At 35.9% G+C, this 12,403-nt stretch overlaps 1 pseudogene; it reads right to left on the reverse strand.

Moving 5' to 3' along the window:
• Positions 1-402: 402 nt before the first annotated feature.
• LOC120204969 lies at positions 403-7,737 on the reverse strand (annotated as a pseudogene).
• Positions 7,738-12,403: the final 4,666 nt, after the last annotated feature.

The raw sequence follows: 12,403 nt of genomic DNA on the forward strand, positions 1-12,403 counted from the left end.
GATTATCTATTTGATTTATAGATCTATTAATCAAGATAAGATATTATAATATTATTATTCAAACCATATGTTATCAAAGTGTTATACTATGCACAGGGCCGTGGTAGGATTTTCGGGGGCCAAGTACAAATTCGTATAAAGGGACTTCTATTTTTAGATATATTCGATTTCGGGGCAACAATAGTGGCGTTTTCTTGACAAACGCCGCAATAGATCCATCTATAATGGCGTTTTATCAATAAAGCCACAATAATAGTGGTATTTTTTTAAAAAAATATCGCAATAGGTCCATCTATAGTGGCGTTTATTGGTAAAACGCTACTATATATATATTTTTTTGAGGCCCCATTTTTTGGGCCCTGCGCTGTCGCGAAGCCCCCAGCACGGCCCTGCTGAGCAATATACTTATAATTATTAATTACATGCAATTAAATAGCTAAGATACTGCATCTTGTCTATGCCACAGATACTGTTTTTTCTAGGCGGTTGGCTAACTCAGATTCCGAAACCCTGAAATGGTAGATTTGGATGTTCTCGACATCAAGCTTCTTGAAATTACTTCCTTTCCTTGTCACAAGAAGCTTTCCCCAGTTGTAAGGCCTGTATCTGGCTGGATTTTCTTCACTTGTCAGTTTTTCCAATGGCTTAATCATGGTGTAATGAGCGGGGTGAAAGAAGAAAGGGATCGAAAACCTTTCCTTCTCCGAATTCACCATCACCCTATGCTCCACGCTCTCATATCTTTCATTGCTCCAAACCTGTTTATGTGCAAAATTATATCATAAGTTTTGTACGATCTGTTCATGGATCGAGTCGGGTTCAAATCAAGCTTAAATACGCATTCGTTATTTTTAGTTGATTCGAGTTACCTGATTATGTCACCGACATTAATGATAAATGCATTCGTAGTAGGCGTAACTCGGATCCACTCTCCGTCTGATTTCCGCTTCACTTCCAACCCTCCGACGTCATCTTGAGCGAGGACAGTTAAAGCACTGATATCCTTGTGCCGGCCAACGCCAAGAGCTAGTTCCGGAGCAGGGCAAGGTGGATAGTGGTTAAGCCTAACGAAGCTGGTTTGGTCCTTGAAGAAGCCATTAAAGAATCTGCCGGCAAGCCTAAGCTCAAGGCAATAAGTTCCATCAGATTGAAACATAATTTTTCCACTTCCCCTGCGTATTCTTCGCACGCCTCTCTGTTAAACAATTACATGTCACAAGTTGTATGAAACACGTATTCGATACATGTTCAATGCATAAACATATACACAAATGGTAAGTACGTGCTAAAGTCTCGATAAATTTCATACACAATAATAATAAGGATAAACTATACCAGATACCACTATACTTTAGGTGATGTATTGTTTATACATTGAACTTTTAATTTTTTTAATTATAGCATTAGAATTTGATTTTAAATTCAATTATGTCACTAGGTCATTAAAGTCCAAATAATGTGATGACCTGAACAAAACCACAATGTTTTGGCGATAACTATTGATGCCTAAAATAATGTCATTAAGAATTGAACTTTAGTAGTATACCAATTTTGGTCATTAAACATTTGAATATTTTATTTTTTACAATTGCACTATTTCGGTCGTCGTCAATAATCAATCATTGTCTGCCATTGACCGTCTTTCAAAATAAATTTTGTACAGAAATGATCTTGTTTCACCCCTCTTTCTTCTCCTAGGATTAATTTTCCTTGAAATCCACTTAAAGTCGAGGAAATTAAAAAAAATCTAACATTTTTGGGGTTTGGGGCTTTCTTAGTTTTGAGGGATTTGAGGTGTTTGTTCAAAAACTCAAATGGTGAGAAGCATTATTTCGAAAAAATGAACAACATACCTCAAAACTAGAGTCATTAAACGATCATATAAAGAGATCATGGTGTCAGCATTTGAACTTTCAAATATATTTCATCGATTTTGAGTTTCATAGAAAACCATCCTTGAAAAAGAAAGAACAATGAAATACAAACATTTTGGTATCAAACTTGCCGTGAAAGATGACCGATAACAGAAGGTGATTGACTATCAACGACGGTCGAAAAAGTGTAGTGACAAAAAATGAACTACTTAAAAGTTTAGTCACAAAATCGATACACCATTAAAGTTTAGTCATCAAAATGACATCATTTTAAACATTAATAGTTCTCATCTAAATGATATAACTTTATCCATTTCATCACAATGTTGAGAGTCAATATTAGCCTAAATAAGCTCACACCTAAATTAATTTGATTTCATTGCTTACATCAATTTAGTTTTTATGTCATTGCTTACATCAATTTAGTTACGTGAAAAATTAGGTATTTTTCTCATTTTTAATTTCAATGGTTTAAATTAATTTGTGGTTATTTTAATGAGTAGTTTAGATTGTTTCTAACCAATAAATACCCTACTTGTATTTGAGTTTTATCATCCAACAATAAAATCTTTATAAGCATTTGAAAGCTTTCTTAAGAGTTCTTCATCTTTTGCAATTTTGTGAGATTATTCTAAAGAGAGTTTTTTCTTCTTCTCGATCAATTAGAGTTCCTACTCTATTTTGATTCAGTTGACAACAGAACCACATTATAAGGTTTCTTGAAATTTCGAGTATGCTCTGTGGATGCAATTTTAACTGATCATCCACATCAGAAAATATTTCTTGAGATTATTGTCGGGGTTATTACAAACCTTGTGGAGCTTCTTTGTGTTTAGAGTAATTTAGTACTCTGCACGTTTGTTACTCAAGCTTGTTCGGTGTAGTCAAAGCCTTGCCGTTACGATGGGTAACCTTGAAGTAGTTAGAGGAATCAAGAAGCTCAACAACCAAAACTATAACACATGGAAACGTGTATAGAGTCTTACCTTCAAGGTCAGGACTTGTGGGAGGTTGTGGTGGTAGTGAAGTTACACAACTGGCAGCGGAAGATGCTAACGGCATCTTGCGGAAGTGGAAAATTAAAGCAATCAAAGCAATGTTTGCTTTAAGACCACAATAGAAGAAATGTTGGAGCACATTCGGGATGCTAAATCACCGAAGGAAGCGTGGGACACCTTCGTTACACTCCTTTCAAAGAGAAACGATACAAAATTGCAACTTCTAGAGAATGAACTTCTATCAATGACGCAACGTGACATGGCGGTTGCCCAATACTTTCACAAGGTGAAGTCGATATGCCGTGAAATTTCAAAATTAGATCTGACAGCTGTTATTGGGGAAACCAGGATAAAAAGAATAATTGTCCATGGCTTGAGACCTGAATACCGAAGCTTTGTAGCCGCTGTACAAGGATGGGCCGACACAACCATCAGTTGTTGAGTTGAAATTTTGCTGACAGGCCAAGAAGCTATGGCCAAGCAAATGAGAGGAGTCTCACTAAAGTGTGAAGAGGAAGCACTTTACATCAACCAAAGCAGAGGTGGTTCAAGACAACACAACAAAGGCGGATCTAAAAGACTGGTAAACAGACAAAAGTCATCGGGGAAGGAATGACTCTCGTTCAGGGGAAGCTTCCAAGAATCACGGTAATTGTAGAAAGTTCGATGGCAAGTGCTACAACTGCGGAAGATGGGTCACATGGAAAAAGACTGTTGGACCAAGAAAAACCTGTTGAAAGTAATATTGCTACTTCCAGCTCGAAGGAGAATAGTGAAGATGATAGGGATGGTGGAGCGATATTTGCTAGAGGAAGAAGAATTAGCTCTCACGTTAACAACACCAGAACATATTGACTACTAGAAAGATTGGATTATGGATTTGGGCTGCTCAAATCATATGATAGGTGACAAAAAGAAGTTGAAAACCTGTCTGAGTACAATGAAGGTCATGTGGTGGTGACAGCTGACAACTCAAGGTTACCGATAACTCACATCGGTAAGACGATAGTTATGCCTCGATATAATTCTAACTAGGTGCAACTTCAAGATGTTTACCATATCCCAGGAATGAAGAAAAATTTGCTATTTGTGGCTCAATTGATATCATCAGGTCATTATTCTTATTTGGTTCCCAAGACGTGAAGGTTTATCGTGACCTCAAAATATCAAAAACACCAACAATGGAGGGATGACGTTTGGAGTCAATCTACGTGATTTCAGCAAAGTCTGCATATGTAGACATGACAAGAAAAATGAGACATCAGATCTATGGCACATGCGGTTAGGTCACGTTAGCAATTTCAAGCTAAGTGTGATGGTGAAGAAGTCGATGATTAAGGTGCTTCCTCAACTAGACGTGAGAACAGACACGGTCTGTGCGGGATTCTAGTATGGTAAAGCACACCAATTACCATATGACGAGTCAAAGTTTAAGCAAAAGAACCGTTGGAATTAGTTCAATCTGATGTGTTCGGTATGCGGTACATGGTAACATTCATTGATGACTTCTCCAGGTATGTGTGGGTTTTCTTTATGAAAGAAAATCTAACAAATTCTCAAAGTTTAAAGAGTTCAGAGAGTCAGCTGAAGGAGAAGTGAGAAAGAAGATATGTTGCTTACGCACAAACAAAGGAAGAGAATATAGCTCAAACGAGTTCTCTCAATACCTAAGGGTATGTCTAATATGTCATCAGTACACTTGTGCCAACACACCATAACAGATTGGTGTAGCGGAAAGAAAAACTAACAACTTGTAGAAATTTGTCGAAGTATGCTACATACAAATAACGTATGGGGAAGGTTTTGGGCTGAAGCAATGAGGACTGCAGCCTTTATGATTAACACTTCCTCAACCAAGGTTAGGATTTGTTTCACCCTTTGAGAAACTATGGAACATGAAACCTACAGTTAGCTACTTTTGAGTATTTGGTTGTGTATGTTTGTGTTTGTTTCTGATCATTAACGGAGCAAGTTTGAGAAGAAGATGTTAGATGTCTTTGTGGGATATGACAGCCAGATAAAGGGGTGTAAATATTGTGATCCAATGAGTGGAAGATGATACACATCATGAAATGTGGTATTTGATGAAACATCTTCTTGGTGGTCCTCAGAGAAAGAGGTGTTGCTAGACTTGAGAGAATTTGGAGACAAGCTACAACAAAAAATGGGGGATCATACTGTTAAACTCCAAACAAGTTCAGATGAATCAGGAGATCCAAACGGCGATGATGTCGAACAAAGAGTGACTCAGAATCCTTGGAAAACTGCGTGTTTCAATAACCAAATGAAGAATGTGGGCCTAGTAAAACAGAAGAATCAATTCTACAATCTCAACTCTGAAGGTCAACAAGAATACGAAGCCTAAATCCCAATATATCATTGCAGCCATAATTGAAGAAGAAACAAAGGCTGAGACGTTCAAAGAATCATCACATATTTTTGAGTGGATGACCGCTATGAAAGAAGAAATCGATTCACTTCAGCAAAATCAAACTTGGGATCTTGTGCCAAAGACAAAAGATGTGAAACCCATATCTTGCAAATAGGTTTACAAGATACAGCGACGTCCAGATGGGTCATCGAGAGGTACAAGGCACGATTGATAGCTCGTGGTTTCTCTCAACAGTTTGGACTAGACTATGATGAAACATTTAGTCCAGTGGCAAAACCTACAACCGTACGAGTCCTACTTGCACTTGCAGCCAATAAAGACTGGAATTTGTGGCAGATGGATGTGAAGAATGCTTTTCTTCATAGAGAGCTAGATCGAGAGATCTACATGACCCAACCAATGGGTTTTCAGAGCCATGATCATCCTGAATATGTGTAAGCTACGAAAGCACTCTACGAATTGAAATAAGCACCTAGGGTATGGTATGGTAAGATTGCTGAATTTCTAACGAAAAATGGCTATTCAGTAACACCTGCAGATTCTAGTTTGTTTGTCAAAGTCAATGAAGATAAGCTAGCTATCGTGCTAGTATACGTGGATGACTTAGTCATAACCAGTTATGATGAGGCAAAATTCTTCAAACGAAGGAGAATTTATCAATTCGTTTCCAGATGAAGGAACTTGGACAACTTAAGCACTTTCTTGGTCTAGAGGTTGATCGCACACACGAAGAATATTTCTGTGTCAACAGAAATATGCTAAAGATCTGTTGAAGAGGTTTGGAATGCTCGAAATGCAAGTCAACTTCAATGCCAATGGAACCAAATGCCAAAATATGTGCACATGAAGGAAAAGATTTAGAAGATGCAACAATTTATCGACAATTGAATCCAAAGAAACCTCATTTGGAAGCAGTTCAACGAATACTAAGATATGTGAAGAGTACAATTGACTATGGTCTTTTGTACAAGAAAGGTGAAGACTGCAAGTTAGTTGGTTATTGTGATGCTGATTATGCAGAAGATCATGACACCAGGAGATCAACAACTGGGTATGTGTTTAAGATTGGCTCCGGAACAATTTCTTAGTGTAGAAGAGACAACCGACAGTGTCCTTGTCAACTACGAAAGCAGTACCGAGCAGCAGCAATGACAGCTCAAGAAAGCACGTGGCTGATACAACTAATGAATGATCTACATCAACCAGTAGATTATGCAGTTATGTTGTACTGTGACAACCAATCGACAATTCGACTGGCGGAGAATCCTATTTTTCATGCAAGAACTAAACATGTAGAAGTACATTACCACTTTGTTAGGGAAAAAGTTTTGCAAGAAGAGATTGAGATGAGGCAAGTCAAGACAGATGAGCAAATTGTTGACTTGTTTACAAAAAGCTTGAATGTTGGAAAGTTTGAACATTTCTATCGTCAGCTTGGCGTGATTCAAAGAATGAGGCTAACATTGAGGGGGAGTGTGGAGAAGTCAATATTAGCCTAAATAAGCCCACACATAAATTAATTTGATGTCATTGCTTACATCAATTTAGTTTTGATAACATTGCTTACATCAATTTAGTTAGGTGAAAAATTATGTATTTTTCTCATTTTTATTTCAATGGTTTAAATTATTTTGTGGTTATTTTAATGAGTAATTTAGATTGTTTCTTGTAACCTATAATACCCTACTTGTATTTGAGTTTTATCATCCAACAATAAATCTTAATTATAAGCATTTGAAAACTTTCTTAAGAGTTCTTTATCTTTTACAATTTTGTGAGATTATTCTAAAGAGAGTTTTTTCTTCTTCTCGATCAATTAGAGTTTCTATTCTATTTTGATTCAACACACAATAATAAAAAGATTTATCCATATTATCACTTGTTAAAATTTAACCACAAATGATATAATTGAAATTAAAATTAAAATTTAATATTATAGTTAAAAAAATTAATAGTTCAGTGATATACCTTAGCTGGGGAGGGTATTCGGGCCATTGATTATGCAACTCAGCCACTTGTTTGTCATCAGGGCGAGTAGAAGCTGGAACTATGGTTGGATTCTGCACTGCGAAATCAAACACCTCTTTCCAATCTCTAACGTTCTTCGTATGCTCGGAGTCATAATAGCCTGAAACCCTCACTTCATCTCTCCTGATCTTCACCTTCTCTTCCAAAGGCTGGTCAAAAAATTCCCTGGCTGCCTTCTCAAGCTTCTCACGTTTTTCCAATGGCACCCCGTGGTTGATCACTTGGAAGAAGCCCCATTTCTTACAAGCGTCACCTATGTCGGAAACCAGACTAGCGTCCGGAACTGCATCAGCTGAGTTCAACGCCGAATTAATCGATCAAGGGTATTCCTTCAGCTTCGATGGTGGCGAGTTTTGGCCTGTGCTCGAGGTCTTGGATGAAAGCTGGATCAACTTCGCCCATTGTCTTTGCTTTTGTTTTGCAATAAAAGAGTAGTTGAACATGGTAAGTGGAGTGCTAAGAAGAGTGGTTTATATGGGTTTAACGTAGATTGAAGCTGGACTGCTTTTGAGGAAAAATTAAGAGGATAACTAGGTAAGGAAATATGGACAAAATCCTATTACTGAACTTTCGTGCGAGGCCAGTGAGTGGCAGTGGCGTTTGTGCTTGCGTAGGCCTCGATATAATTGACTACGGAATGTGAAAAAATAGCAACAAGTGAACAAAATTCGATTACGAAACCGGGAAAAAATACATATTTGAACAATTCCAGATGTTCTATACAAAATTATCATCTGGCTATTTATTATTTCAAGTTCCTTCATTTCTGTTAAAATATGCAGCTATTTAACTAGACGTTAACCTAATGACTGAGATATGATAGTCGTTTGAGATTTTAGGATCAGATTTTATACATCACAGTCAACATGTTAACATTCAACTCAGAATATCGTCTACTTTTTAATGGAAAAGGACGAGTTGAAACATAATAAATAATCGGGTGATCATTTTGTAACTTTAATAGTCGAAGGATTCAAACAAATAACACTCTATAGTCGAAATACTATTTTATAATTTTAATTGTTAAGAAACTTAATAAAGTAACTCCCTATAATGGAACTATTGTACGTGTTGGTGTGGTAATTTCATGGTTTCCAACAAGATATATTAGCCGTAATACTTTTTCTCTCATCCAGAGATGCTTGTCCAAACAAAGGTGAAAATGTAAAAAAATGGAAATAAAAAAAAAATGAGAAACACAATTCTTCTGCAGATGGTTATGTACAAACTGGAATTATTCTAGATGATAGGGGAGAAAAGGTTTATACTTTATTGTTCATAAGTTGCTCTTCAATCAGTTTTAGTTAAAGGCTTATTGTTTACATGTCAAATCATCAAAGTGAAAGTTTTTCAGCTAAAAAACTTGAAAGACTGTTAGTTAATCTTGGTGTTAGAGTATACAATTGATTTGTTACAATTTGTTAATTAGTTATTAGTTGGTTATCAGCTGTGCTTATAGTTGTGAATGAGTTTACTGAAGTTGGGTCTTTGGGTATAAAAATCCATTCCTATTGACTCTCTTTATTATAGTAAATTACTGGACAAGAGTTCACCACCGTACATCTCCGGCCACCATGACCGCTTTCTCACATTTGGTTGGTTTGTTGCTCTGTCTGAATCTAATGCTGAATTTCAGGTTCCTTCTTATTACAAGGAAACTAACTAAAAGGGGCTGCTAGGCTTTTGGAGAAGACCAAAGCTAGACTGGACACTAGTCTAATAAGAACCTTATCTATGCTGACATACTGTAACTCATCTTTTGTCTGGTTTAGTATTACAAATTATTGGTGTAAGGAATTCATCTTCCAAAGCTGTGATGAAAAAAATTGATTCAACTTTGCACTAGATTTGTTTGAAGGAGTCGTTATCTTTTGTGTTGGTGCTAAATATGTCGAAAACCAGGGGCAGATGTAGGTCTGGGTCAACCCAGGCCATGGCCCTGTATTAAAAAAATAATTATAATTTATTAAATTTAAAATTTAATTATCCTATTTAAATTAAAATTAAATTCAATAGTCTATAGTTCCAATTTAATTTTATTTCACCATTACCAGCAGCCTGGAAATTAGAGAGGATGGGGCCAGGCGATTTAAAAACCCTCTCCCCTGCACGATTCTATAAAGCAAAGATGGAATTCGAAAGGCATTAAGGCAATCAATTATTTTGATTGAACATACCATCTACCTGTAAGATGTGAAATTTGAAAGGAAATCAACTATTTGATTGAGGTTTGGCTTTTTTTTTATTATTTTATTATTTATCTATTATAATTAATGAATTTAAGGTAATAGAAATGAACATTGATTATCTTATTTATTTTTCCTGGGTTGAAATATGAAGAGAAAAACAAAATTGAAACTTACTCCGACCAAAACAGTTGTTGATAAAGTCAAGGGACCTGTACTCAAGTTTCAAAAGAACTTTTGGATCCATACAGAGAATACAATTTTTTATTTTATTTATTGTCCAATCAATAATAATTTTCTAAATTCGTCACTATTAAAAACATTATTCGCTAGCTCCTTCAAATCGAATGAGCTCCTAGCCTTAAAGACATACACGGTTGTTATAAGACTTGTATCTTTAAGTTAGAATTGGGCAAAGACAAATATATAGATATGTCTGATTTTATAAATTCAACTGTGTATAATTTGATATTATTCTTATTTAGAGTACATATTTGTTTCTTTTTAAGATACTCTTCTAACATTTTTAAGCATAAGTCTAAAAATGCTAAATAATATATTGTCTGAAATTTAATAACCTAAGACTTGTTGCAAAATGGTATCTACAATCTCTTAGTTGACATCATTGTTTTGTTTTGAATTATTAACAACATTTTCGCACGTGAACTTCACCAGAATTTTTTTTAAATGAAACCTGCAAATGGTCCAAAATTGTCACCGTTTAGGGGAGTAGTCTGGAGGGACAGAGAAGTGCTGCCCTCTTTATTAAATGGAATGTGAAAATGGGTCCAAAAATTGTCACCGTATTAGGGGAGTAGTCTGGAGGGACACAGAGAAGTGCTGCCCTCTTTATTAAATGGAATGTGAAGGGAGGCCGGAGGTGAAGGAACCACAGGTGCTGCTAGTGGTCTAAATCGGATTCACCGGAGATAGATAAATTGGATTAGGTGTCGAGGTCTAATAACAACTATTGCAAATGATGAGTCGGTATTCTGGTTTTGGTTAGGGCTTCCACTTTGTATGAGCTTGAACCGGTGGTTTTGGTTTAGGCATTCAAGAATTATCTGATGATTGTTGATGTGGCTTTCAATAGAAATGCGCTGAAAGAAATGCGAAAGGAAAAAAGAAACAATTGAATCCGAGTATGCTGAATTAAAGGTTGATTTTCAACAAATGAGTAAGAGGACTGGTGGGTCGAGTAAGACGTGACAACCATGGGCCGAAGAGTTGGAGGCAAAAAGAAATTAAGTTTTGAATATGGGAATGGAGATTAAATGTCGAACTCGAGAGCTAGAAGCTGAAAAACAAAAACTGGAGGATTGGAAGTCGACAAGAGGTACAGGATCAGAGACCTCAAGGTTAAGAGACGTAAATATGACGAACTAAAGGTCAAAAGAAGACACCTGAATAGAGAACAAAGGTTAACGAGACATAGGATAGGAGAACTAGAGGCTGAAAGGGACAATATGCTACAAGAGTTCAAACTTAGAAGATAAAGGATCGAAGAGCTCGAGACTAAAATAGAGCGTAAAAATAAAGAACTGTGGTTAGAGGGAGAAGGCTAGAATCATATATTTGAAGGAAAACTTGATGAAATTGATGCGTAGCACAGAGATGCACTACGAAAGGCCAACATGTGGAGGAACTTACCTGTAGAATTCAAGAAATGCACACAATGTATGGGGAAGAGTTAACCCTGACTCTGACACAGAATATTGGGCTTAGAGCTAGGGTTTTGGAATTCGATGACTCTCTTATGAAAAGAAGAGCTCAGCGCATTGGCCGACAGATTCAAGAGTCGTCCGTGAAGAGACAAGACCTTAGGAGCACGGATCAGAGAACTAGAAGAAGCCTTACAGCATGGTAGGATGAAAATTTTCAATCTGGAGCAATATATTAAGAACATGATTTACGGATGGAAATACACCACTCAACACTATACAGGACTGGTTGTTGAACAAACACGCATCATGGAGGTCTACAACATAAATGAGTGGCGTGGCGCGATATATGAGGGTGTTAACCGAGAGAGCTGAAGCTATTCAAGCCCATACTGATCCTATATCAGACTATGGAAGAATGGCTGATGAATGAAATTGTAGATCTAAATACAAGGACTAGGCCGTATTTGTAATTGAACTATATGTGATATCTGAGACTAGGATGAGCGTTCGATTGAGTCGAGTCGAGTAAAAAAAATTCGAGTTATTCGAGTTGACGAGATGTATTTTACAACTCGAACATAACTTGAGATTTTTTAGTCGAGTTGAGTTATTCGAGTTTCTATATATTTTATATTTTTTTCACATTATAATGTTATTTAATATATCAAATACAATCTAAAATTATAAAATATATTCATAACATTATATTTTAAAGAAACTATTTTGAGAGTAAATATTGATGAGAGGATAAAGGAGTCAAGGAATTGATGAGAATAATTGCAAATAATTGTAGTTAAAAGACCAAATTTAGTAAAATACAAAGTTAAAGGACTAATTTAAAAGAGATTATATTTTTAGTGAAAAAGTAAGAATTGAAGTTACATATGTATTTCATTATGGTATATGAGCGTGTTGTTCAAATTTGGTAAAAAAAAGGACTTAAAATAAAGCATGCATTGAAGAAATAAGGAAATTATGAAAAATTGAGAGACTAAATTGAAAAATAAAATTTGTTGTCAAAATGAATTGAAAGTACATATGTATTCTATGATGGTTTAGGATATGGTTCAAATTTGATAAAAATGGACTTAAAATGAAGGAGAAATTGAATGAATAATGAATTGAGGGACTAAATCATAAAACTGTCAAAATACTTGGTCAAACTTTCAGTTTTTTCGAGTAACTCAAAATTTCAGATAAGTGCATACTTGTGATTGTTCATACTGATATGTGTATTCATGAATTTCAGATTCTTAGATTG

The sequence above is a fragment of the Hibiscus syriacus genome, unplaced genomic scaffold, assembly GCF_006381635.1.
Source record: "Hibiscus syriacus cultivar Baekdansim isolate YM2019G1 unplaced genomic scaffold, ASM638163v2 tig00011761_pilon, whole genome shotgun sequence".
Classification (NCBI taxonomy): Eukaryota; Viridiplantae; Streptophyta; class Magnoliopsida; order Malvales; family Malvaceae; genus Hibiscus; species Hibiscus syriacus.